At 54.7% G+C, this 10,743-nt stretch overlaps 1 long non-coding RNA gene across 1 annotated transcript; it reads left to right on the forward strand.

Moving 5' to 3' along the window:
* Window positions 1-432: 432 nt before the first annotated feature.
* LOC103671731 lies at window positions 433-5,760 on the forward strand. Its single transcript, XR_571040.1, has 2 exons — window positions 433-1,009; window positions 3,264-5,760. It is a non-coding gene; the product is annotated as an uncharacterized LOC103671731 (long non-coding RNA).
* The last annotated feature ends 4,983 nt before the right edge of the window (window positions 5,761-10,743 follow it).

Raw genomic sequence — 10,743 nt, forward strand, 5'->3', positions numbered from 1 at the left:
GGGACAGAGGAGGAGGGAACAGACGGAGGCAGACAGGTGTCAGAGTGCCCCCATAACAAAGAGTAGGCAGCTCTGGGGAAAGGCTGGGGACCCACCCCGGGAGAGGGAGAGGCCAAGTCCAACATGGAAGCTGAGAGACGCTGGCTTACTGATTCCAGCACCTTCTCTCATCCAGAGAGGCCCGGCCCCCTTTCCATCTCAGTTCCTCTCCCCTGGGGAACCCGTATTTCTGCAGCTGGGACCTGAAGCTGTTGTGTTTGAGGCACGGCCTTGGGGAGGGGTGGGTGACCCTCCCAGACCTTCCAGAAAAGGGGAAGACACAGGGCTGGGCTGGTTTCTTTCCTGGCATGTGTTTAGCGTTAATGGTGTTTTCCGTGAGTTCTGTGTTCTGAACACGTCTGCCCCTTCCGCAGACGAGGAGGACAAAAGGAAGTGATACGGGCCGACCTCATTTTACGGCGCTTCACTTTATTGGGCTTTGCAGATACCGTGCTCTTTACAGACGGAAGTTTCAAGACTCCAGTGCAGGAAGTAACTACAGATGTGGTGGAAATAGCCGGAGAGCTAGAATGAGAAGTGGGCCTGAACTGCTGCGATCTCGTGATCAAACTGGAACAGATGGGGAGAAGCTTCCTGACGAGCAAAGAACGTGGGTTCTCGATGTGGACCGACTCCTGGGGACGGTGCTGTCAAGACTGTTGAACTGGCCTCAGAGGGTTTAGAATATGACATAAATGTAGTCCGTAAGGCAGCCGCAGGGTTCGAGAGGATTGCCGCCAATTTTGGAGGAAGTACAGCGCCCTCAGCGTGGCATGCTACGGAGAAATCGCTCGTGAGAGCAAGAGTCAGCTGAGCTGGTGAGCGCCCTCGCGGCCTTGTTTAGGAAACGGCCACAGCCACCCCAGGGTCAGCTGCCATCGACATCGCGGCGAGACCTTCCACCGGCGAGCAGACTCGGACTCACTGATGACGGTTAGCATCTTTTAGCCACGACGCATTTTTAATGAAGGTATATACCTTTTTTGAAAGACACGGTAGCATTGCACATCTCATAGACTAGGGGACAGTGTAGATACAACTTTCTACGCTCTGGGAAACCAAACATTCGACTTGCTTTACTGCAGTGGTCTGGAACCGAACCGGCGGTATCTCCGAGGTGTGCCTGTGGAGGCAGGGGAGGGGAGAGACTCCCCCGTCCACCTGCGACCGTTTCTTCACCTCCCACTTCACATGACGAACCAGAGTGGCCTGACTAAAGTACTTGCTTATTTTATAGGGATCTGGTTTAACTGCTATTCCTTTGCTGCTTCCCTCCTCCTCTGGGCTCCCCTTCTCCGTGGTACCCAGGGCCGAGTTCACCATGACGGTGGCCGTCATTCAGAGCCACGGCGGCCACACATATCCAGCTCACTTCTGCTGGACGCTTCTATCTGGTGCCCTTCCAGGAGCCTCAGACCCACCATTTCCCGAACAGAACTCCCTGTGTTCCCCCCAGACCTGCTTTGCTCTGGTCTCGGCGGCCGGAGCAGGCACCGCCGTCCCAGCGGTGGGAGGCAGGAATCCTCAACCTCTCGATAGTTCTGAATTGGCGAAATGGTTAGGGCCTCTGGCTTTGCATTAAAACCCCAGCTCTACCTCTTCCTAGTTGTGTGGCCTTTGGCTGTTGACTCCCCTCTCTCAGTCTCAGTTCCCTCATTTATTAAATGGGTGTAAAAAATAAAGAAATTCCTGTAAAGCCCTTAGCACTTGGCTGGCACGTGGGGCACTGCATGGTAACAGGTGTTGTCATTGTCACTACCACTGTCCTCTGCAGACCTTGAGCATCTTGTAGTGAACTGCGTCTTGGGCTTCCTTGCCTCTGGCCGTCTCTGCCGAAGCCTCCCAGGCAAGTGGCCACCAGGATGAGCTCATCAGCATGCACAGAAGAGCCTGTTACCACGCCGGCTGGTCCCCACGCTCAGGGTCCTGCTGACACTGCCCACCGTATCGCCCGCCCGTTCTGCCTCAGTTTTATGGTAGAGACACTGAACTTGGAGATTCCCGCCTCACCCGCGTCCCAGCACCTGCTCCCGCACACGCGGTGCTGCCGTTCTTTACTGCTCCTTTGCTCCTGGGAATACCTCGATCCCTGCATGTACGACGCTGTAGTTTAGGATCCGCGGGTGTGGCTGTCACCTTCCGGCGTTTAAGTTTCTTGGGGGCAGGAGTCTTGTTTGGGTCCTTTGGATATTCAACACCCAATAAGGTGCCTGGCCCTCAGTACGTGCACAATAAATGTTTGCGGCACGAATGACCAAATAGGGACACCAGGCGAGGATCTTTACAAATCGGATTACTTAACAAACTTGGAAAGTAGGTACCCATTCACCCATTTCATAGACGGGGAAACTGAAGCTCAGAGAGGTTACATTTGCTCAAGGCGAAGGCGGCTACGGCTGAATTCGAACCCAGATCTTCTGACTTCAAACCCATAATCTTGCTGCTGCTCCACAGAGAGTTGTTAGGTAAAGATAAAGCCCTACCCGGGGGTCATGGGATGTGCTTACGGAAGGTGGTAGGGAGTTGTTGATTACTTCCCCAAGCCTTGAAAGCTGGCTCAGCCCCACCTCTCCCGGGGCCTGGCGGGACTCGAATTGAAGGGCTCGTACTCAGTCCCCCTTCCTTGAAGTCTCTGCCGTACGAACCGATTCTCTGTCTTTCCCAAACTGCCTCCTTTTACTTTCCTTCTTTGGCTCCTCCTCCTCCTAACTCCTCAATGCGGACACTCTCCTTGCTTCTGCTTTATATTTCTGTTGCCAACGCCCTCCTTCAGATCTCGGTCCCTGTCCTGTGGCAGAGATGACCACCAGATCGTCATGCCCCCAGAGACACATGGCCAGCTGGGCCGACCCGTCCAGACCCCCTGCCTGTGGGTGGGGTCCAGTGGCTGAGGTCTGGCCGATGGAATGTCTGGCTCATAAAAACCACCCACATTCCCTCCACATTCCCCTGGGCCAGGTGGATGTCTGCTGAAGGGTGAGCCCCAGAGCCTCCCTCAGTCAGGATCCTGGAATTACTGTCGGAGCAGAGCCCCACAAGTTGGCGTTATGGGAGCAAGAAGTGAACTTCCAGCGTGGATCTCAGGCTGGGGAGGCAGTTGCAGGAGCTCGCACGCCTCCACGAAGATTCCTCACTGACCTCCATGTTCCTGGGCTCTCCCTGCCCCAGGAGCCTCCTCTTTCCACTCTACCCTCTATCCCACTGGTAACCCAATCTTCCTTCAGTCCATCTAGGTCGTGTCCCTACCTCGCCCCCAAATCTTCAGCGACTCCTCCTCATTTACAGATGCAAGGACAAGCTTCTGGAAGAGGCACAGAGACCTCAAGCCACCTGCCTGCTCCCTCTCCCGTTCTCACATTCATGTGAAATGGGAATGCCCAGAGCTGCCCAAATGTATCCTGCCCACGCTCATGTTTTCTCTCTGTCTTTGTCAAAATCCCTCGTTTAGAATCCTTCCTTCTCCGAGATGGACTTTCTGGGTCATCCAGCCATACTGACCGAGGAATGCCCACCGCTGTCTGCCTGTGTGTCACCCAGGGCCCACAGTCACTGCCCTGCACTGCAGGCGTGTGTGCTCCTTCCCACTGGACTGACGGCTCCCTGAGCACAGGCCCGGGTCCCCACTGTCACCCTGGGCCCGCCAGAGCCCCCTCCCCCTCCTCTCAGAAGCTTCCGTCTTTCTTCCTTGAGGCTGCGGGAGGGGGGTGGAGGGGAGGGCTGTTGCAGCGTGTGCAGGACCAGCTCATCCATCTTCCTCCTCCCAACACACTCACGGGGCTGGCGGTGTGACCTCTTGCATCTGTGGATTCCCCTCGCGCTCTCTCCCTTTTTTTCTTTTTAAACACAGGGTCTTGAAGCTTGCTCGGAGGCCTGGCCCGGCTGGGAAGAAGTTGTCTGCTCAGTTATATTTAGGCTAGCAGAGACATCAATCCAAGGCTCTTTAAAAATAAAGTCTTGTTTCAGCTGGATCCCCGAGCGCGTCCCCACCCACTCCTAACGAGAAGCCGTTCGCCTCCTCCGGGTTCCAGTCTCCATTTCAGACCCTTCACGTGGCCCACACATGTGGGAACGTGTGGTGGATGTCCGTGAGCAGTTGCCCTCCCTGGCCATGTTCAAAGGAGGATTTCTCCCCTCTTCCAGGCCTTCCTTTGCTGGGGCTCTTCTTGCCTTTCTGTCCCAGGGATCTTGCGACCTTCTTCAAGCCCTCCTCCTCCCAACCTAGCCAGAAGCAAACTTTGTTGATGGAGAAAACACTGCCTCCTCCCGAGTTTCTCGGTCCTGCCCTTCTCCTTGCCCACAGGGCTGCTGCCTTGGCGGCCATGGGAAGAAGCAAACAGAAGACAAAGACCAGAGACGGAAGCAGAAAGCGGGGTTTGTGGTTAGCTAGAATGTGGGCCGGGGGCCTGCGCGTGAACACTCCCCGTGGGCCACCTGTGCGTGTGTGTGAGTGTGCACACGCGTGTGGAGCGTACCGAGGGTGCATGAGAGGCAGCGCACGGCAACGCTGGGGCCGACCCTTCCTACTCCTTGACTTGGCTACCGCAGCCCTGGTTCTTTTCCATCCGCACTGATGAAACACTTCTTTATGTCTTATTCACATCCTGTCTTGACTACCACAGTTGTCTCCTTGCCGGGCCCACATGTCTCTCATCACCAATGGGATCCAAATGTTGCTGACAAAATAATCTCACTGCCTTTGTGGGGCAATCACATTCCTCCACTTTTCCAGAGTTTTCTCTGTCTCCCATTACTGGGCGAATCGCACACGCAGACCACCACCTCTCTCTGCGTCTTCGTTTCCCCCTCGGCCCCCGCTCCCATTCCTCTCTCCACCTTTCCTACAAGCGCCTTTCCCTCCTCTTGCTGTTCCCAAGCTCACGGCTCTTTCGGGCCTGTGCTGGTTTTCTGGCAGAAGCTCCTTGCACTGCGTATTCAGTCAGCGAATGTTGATGGACAGTGACAGGTACTCTTCTAGGCACTGGAGTGAAGCAAGAAACAAAACTGAGGACAGCGGTTGGCAAAGAAAAATAGAACGGCCTGTCAAGGACTGTAGGTACTATGAAGGAAACGAAAGCAGTGAGGGCCAGAGAGCAGCTCTGACACAGGGTGGTTGGGAAGGCCTCCCCGTGGGGGCCTGGAACATGCTCCCCACCTTTCTTCCATGTGGGGCTCAGGACCTGCCGCTCTAACATCCTCCTGCTTTGCCAGAGGCCTCCCCTCCCACCCTTCTCTTTGTTTGGATCATATTGACCTTGATCTTGAGAGCAGGGGAGGCCCTGGGCACAACTCTGCTGCCGCAGGAGACCTGCGCGTTATTGACTCATGGAAGACTCACAGGGCAGAAGGAACCAAGCACGCACACACAGATCACTCAACACAGGCCCGGGCCTCTTGCGGTACCCTGTCCAGGGCACAAGCCGTCATCTACATACGGCGTCTGAATGACGAGTAGGAGCTCTGCCCGTGTGTCCCGTCAATGTCCGAACTGTGTCTCCCCTTTCCTGGAATCAGGGAGCACTCGCTGGCACTGGTGACCCAAATCTGGCTGTGTCTCCTCCAGCCAGGCCTCCCCCTCTTCCAAGCACGGCAGAGCCCACCGCACGGCCGCTGGATGCCAGTGGTACCGTCTTCAGCCTTCAACAGCTTACAGGAAAAGCATCAATGAACACTTTTATTAGCCAGTGAAATGACTCACATTAAATTAGCATCCATCGCAATTGCTACCAGTGTTTAACAAAATTGTCGTCTCTGTGAATTTTCCTTCCTGGGGGCGGGGTGGCAAGGCCAGGAGGGGTCGGACGATGAGGTCTGGCTTTCCGTTCAGACTGGGAACAAAGTTATAGGTTGCTCATCTTTTCACCGAGGCTCTCGGGCAGCCACCTCACTAGGGACAGTCATGCTGCCCATAACAATGGTCCTTGGCCCAGGTTTCTGAGCACGGTCTAGCTGGATCTTCCCCGGGCGATAGGTCCACCACCGGCCTCAGCAGGCTACGCGCAACTGGGATGTGGCCAGTCTGAATCCATGCATGTTGCAAACAGAATACACCCACCAGATTTTGAAGACTGAGTACAAAAAATCAAACATGAGGGGCGCCTGGGTGGCACAGCGGTTAGGCGCCTGCCTTCGGCTCAGGGCGTGATCCCGGCGTTGTGGGATCGAGCCCCACATCAGGCTCCTCCGCTATGAGCCTGCTTCTTCCTCTCCCACTCCCCCTGCTTGTGTTCCCTCTCTCGCTGGCTGTCTCTATCTCTGTCAAATAAATAAATAAAATCTTAAAAAAAAAAAATCAAACATGAAATACCTCACAGGTAATTTTTATATGGATTACATGTCAAAATGGTAATTTTGGGCTCAATAAAAGGTATCGTTATATTATAATAGTTAAATATTGTGTAAGTAGTAATACTTAGAAATGACATGTATTTTTAAAATTAATTTCACCTGTCCATTTTTACCTTTTTTTTTAAAGGATTTTATTTTTAAGTCATCTCTACATCCAACATGGGACTCAAACTTCCAACCCCCAGATCAAGAGTCGCATGCTCCACTGACAGAGACAGCGAGGTGCCCCCATTTTTACTTTTTAATGTGGCTATTATAAAATATTAAATTGCATGTGGGCTTGTCTCTGTGACCTGTATTACCCTTGTATGGAAAAGCGCGGGTCTTGTATCAGGTCTTTGCCTTTCGGAATGTCGTTGTTGACGGCAGTTATGCTTTGGTTGGCAATCGTGCACAGAACTCTGCTATCGAAAGCACCTAACAGTGGGGCCGCTCAGGTGGGAGAGGGGGTTGGGGCAGCACGGAGGGGGCTGAGAGTGTGGGAGGAGCCCTGTCCACACTCGGAACCTGGCCTGGCTCACTTATTGGATTGGTTCATCCATTCGTTTGAAATGGGGAGTAGGGGGAACTCCTTGGAGGAGGCCCCCATTCAATCACCCTAAGTGGAATCTGATCGTTATCTTGGGATAAACATTCCAAATGGAAGGTGAGTGCTGGGAGATTAGGAAGATAAGGAAACCATATGGCCCTGTCAGGAGGCTCCCAGGGCCTTATTCTTAAAAGGATTAATGAATCCAAAGGGGGGGGGAGTGGTCATCTTGGTGTTGTTTTTTTGAGGAGAAAGAAGTCCCAAAGCTCCAAATAGGGATGTGGAAGTTCTGGAGGAGGAAGACTGGAACTCAGGACCCTTTCTTGCCTTTCCTGGCTTCTCTGCCCCTCTGTGCTCTGTCCTCCCCCTTCACAACAAAGCCTTTTAAAACTGCATTTAGCACTCAGGCCTGCAGAGGTTGGCGGTTGGGATCTTGGTGAGCAAAATTTCCAGAGATTCTACCTCTGTCCCCCTAACCCCCAGCCGCCCATGTGGGCTATTGGTGGACGTCAAGGTGGGTGCACAGGAGAGAGGGGCTCTCTGGGCAGGGCTGCGGGTTGCTGAGACTCCGGGCCACATGGTGGGGCAGAGAATCGCCAGCTGTGGGGGAGGGCAGGTAACATGAGCCCTGGAGAGGGGGATCTGGGGCTGAGGGGAGGGGGAGGGGGAGGCTACGGGCTTTTGAGCACGTTCTCTCCTCCCCTATGTCATGAGGCACTTCATCCTTCATTCCTGTGGCCCTGCCTGTCTTGCACAGCTGTTCTCAGACCCACAACTGGAGACTGTCAAAGGTAATGGGTTTAGGCGCAAAAGTGGGTGCTCATGGCAGACAGGGTGGCTTCAGAATGGTATGCTAGAGCTCACTGGTGATTAAGAAGACTACAAGAAACAAGCCACACTTACTGAGGGCTCATTTTGTGCCAGTGCTTATCTCGATTACCTCCTTAAATGCACCATGGCTCAACAAGGTAGGTGTCATTTTACCGAGAAGGAAACTGAGGCTCAGAGAGGCTGAGTCACTTGCCCAAGGTTGCACAACTATTAAGAGCTGGAGCGGGGAGTCAAACTCAAGAGGCTGAACCGTAGGGTCCAAGTTCTTGAGGTAGACAGCGGCCCAGCACTCAGTTATCCCCATCAGACCACATCAGTGAGGAGCACTTAGGAGAGACTCTCTCCTGCTCGGATTCTGGAAGCCCCAAGGTAATGAGCAAGGCCAGTGGTGTCTGGGTGCCAACCAAGTGAGCCAGGGCGGTCACACCTGGCTTAGGGGGTCACCCAAGCCCACTGTTGTCCAAATAGCCCTGGCCAGGAAGAGGTCACCCTGTCCCCCCCCCCCAATGGTCACATCTTAGGGATAGGTGGGAACAACAGGGCCAGCAGGGGTCCCACAGAGTTCCAGCCATAGGCTTCCCTGCTTCAGGCTGGCCCTGGCCGATGGCCTGGTTTTGGGGCTTTTCTGTGCTCAGAGCACATCTAAACATTTGGAGCAAAACAAGAAAGAGAACAATAGACGTTTGTGGGTTAGAGGACAGGGCCGACTTCCCCCTGGGACTCAGCGCTGTTCATAAACCGCCCCAGCTGCACTCTCACGCTGGGGATGTCACTGGAGCCTGCTTGAATTACAGCCTTGTCCTCACTGGGGGCCGGCTACTGGCTCCTTTTATATATCGTTGGGGGATGCAAATGCCGGTGGGGCAGCCGGCTGCTCAGGGGAAGGCATGTTTTCCTGCCTGAATTTTGGGAAATCACACAGAAAAGACACAGCCGAGCCTGGCCTTGGAGCTCTGCCTAGTCCTGCCCTGACAGACGTGGTCTGATCAGAGCTGTTGGCCCCACAGGAAAAGAGTCAGCTTTCTATCAAGTGGACTCTGGGCCCGGCCGCAGAGCGCTCCAGCTCCCGAGGACCCGGCGAGGAAGTGGAACGCACCAGCGCTGAGAGCGGTCCGGCCAGCCTGCGTCCTCAGACAGGGGCCGGGGGCGTCGGGCTGGGTGTGGGAGGCGGCCGGTGGTGGGCTTCTCCCTGCTGACCCCCTCAGGCTGTTCAGCCCATGGCTTCCCATGGTCACAGCCAAGGGCAGCAGGGCAGGGTGTGAGGCACAGAAAAAGTCAGTGGGTGGTGGGGTACACACCGGAGTTTGGACCCCCCCTTTCTCGTTCACGGCTGACCCAGTCACGCCAGCTGAGGCCCAGTCAGGCTAACTCCCCCAATCCGGTGCTCCCACATCTACCCCCAGGACCCCCAGACAACCGAGAGGGGCTGACGTGGAGTGTCCCCGCCTGGATGGCATCCCTGGAAAAGGCTGGAGTGTTTCTAAAGAGGCCGTTCAGACATCACATCACAGCCCCAGACGGCCGAGCGGTTCTTGCACTCACTTGGCCGCCCTCCCTGGGAAATGCTTTGGATCAGACAGCACTTCTGGGTTGTTTTCGCCTGAGGAAAGTGGGAAGAATTCAGCAAGAATCCCATGGTTGAAGGAAAAGTCGGCGGATTTACTTAGCAAAAGTATTCATCGAGAACCGTCCAGGAGGTGAGCAGGGTGGCGCTGCAGGCCCGGGACTGAAGACACTAGTGTGGGCAAGAAGGCCTCCAGAGGAGGGCACCTTGGGAGCAGACCAAGAGGCATCGAGAGACAAATGGTTTGGCTTCTGGAAGATAAAGAAAGGGTTTCTTTTTTAGTGCCCGAGAAGTTCAAAATGGCCGTGCGAGGTCACCCCTGCAAGCTCTGATAGTCTCGTGCTCTAGCGTTCTTCCCAGGGTCTCCTGCGCCCTGTGTCCCTGCGTCATTTAGCAGACGCTCCCTGACGGCCGCCAAGCATGCGCGCTGAGGCTGTGAAGATGCACCGGAAACCTGCTTGTCCTCACGCTGCTGCAGGCAAGCCGGCCGCGGTCCTGTGGTGTGCACGGCGGGCGGAGAGCGCTCCGCGATGGCGCAGCAGCGTGAGCCGGGGGACGCAGAAGCCGGAGCCGAGTCCTCACGAACGAGCCAGGAGCTGGCCGGGCAGTCCGAGAGGAAGGACAGCTAATCCACGCAGAGGGCACAGGCTGTGCAAAGGCCGAGGGAGAGCATGTCCCCTCCCCCCCCCAGGGACAGCTGGAACAATGGCTATGAAGGGAGCAGGTGCCCAAAGAAGAGAAAGGCCAGCCCCGCATTCTTTGCTTTGACTCTCATGGTTTTCTGTCAACCGGGCACAGGCGGGCTGTGGAAACTTCCTGGCACAAGGGCCTCTGTGGAGTTAAGTTCCATCCCTTTTGGCACATTGATTAAAGGCCTCATCCCTGGCTTTGGTGCTGGGGTGACCCCCGCAGAGAATGTGCCTATAGGACACACTCTCTCCTTTCATACCTAAGGCTTTCCTGAAACTTCACTGGTCTGATGTGCGAGAGGCAAAGAACGCACTTGAAAGCCAGAAGGGAGGGTTCCGTTTCCAGGGGGCTGAACAATATTATCACTATATTTTCTACATTTCTTGTCTTGTCTTGATTTCTTGATTTCCGGTCTCACAGCATCACCCTCACCCTTGCTCTGAAAAACTGTCATTAAATCAGTGCAGCTTTAGAACTGAAGGAACATGGGAAATTCCCAATCACACCTCACTTTAGGTACAATCTTTGACCATGTTAGGTCCAGAATGTCCTGTATGCTCTCTAATTTATTCTTCTCCTTCACAACTGAACACACAGGCGACTGGCTGAAATCCAGGGACGCATTCAATGGAGGCCACGTCTTCCCCCACTCGCGGCGCGCCTAATGATTTCCATCTTTGTCTCAATTATATTAAGTTTAGGAGACCTGCCCTTCTTATCACCAGCATCAGCACTTCGTTTTTCC

The sequence above is a fragment of the Ursus maritimus genome, unplaced genomic scaffold, assembly GCF_017311325.1.
Source record: "Ursus maritimus isolate PB19 unplaced genomic scaffold, ASM1731132v1 scaffold_25, whole genome shotgun sequence".
Lineage (NCBI taxonomy): Eukaryota > Metazoa > Chordata > Mammalia > Carnivora > Ursidae > Ursus > Ursus maritimus.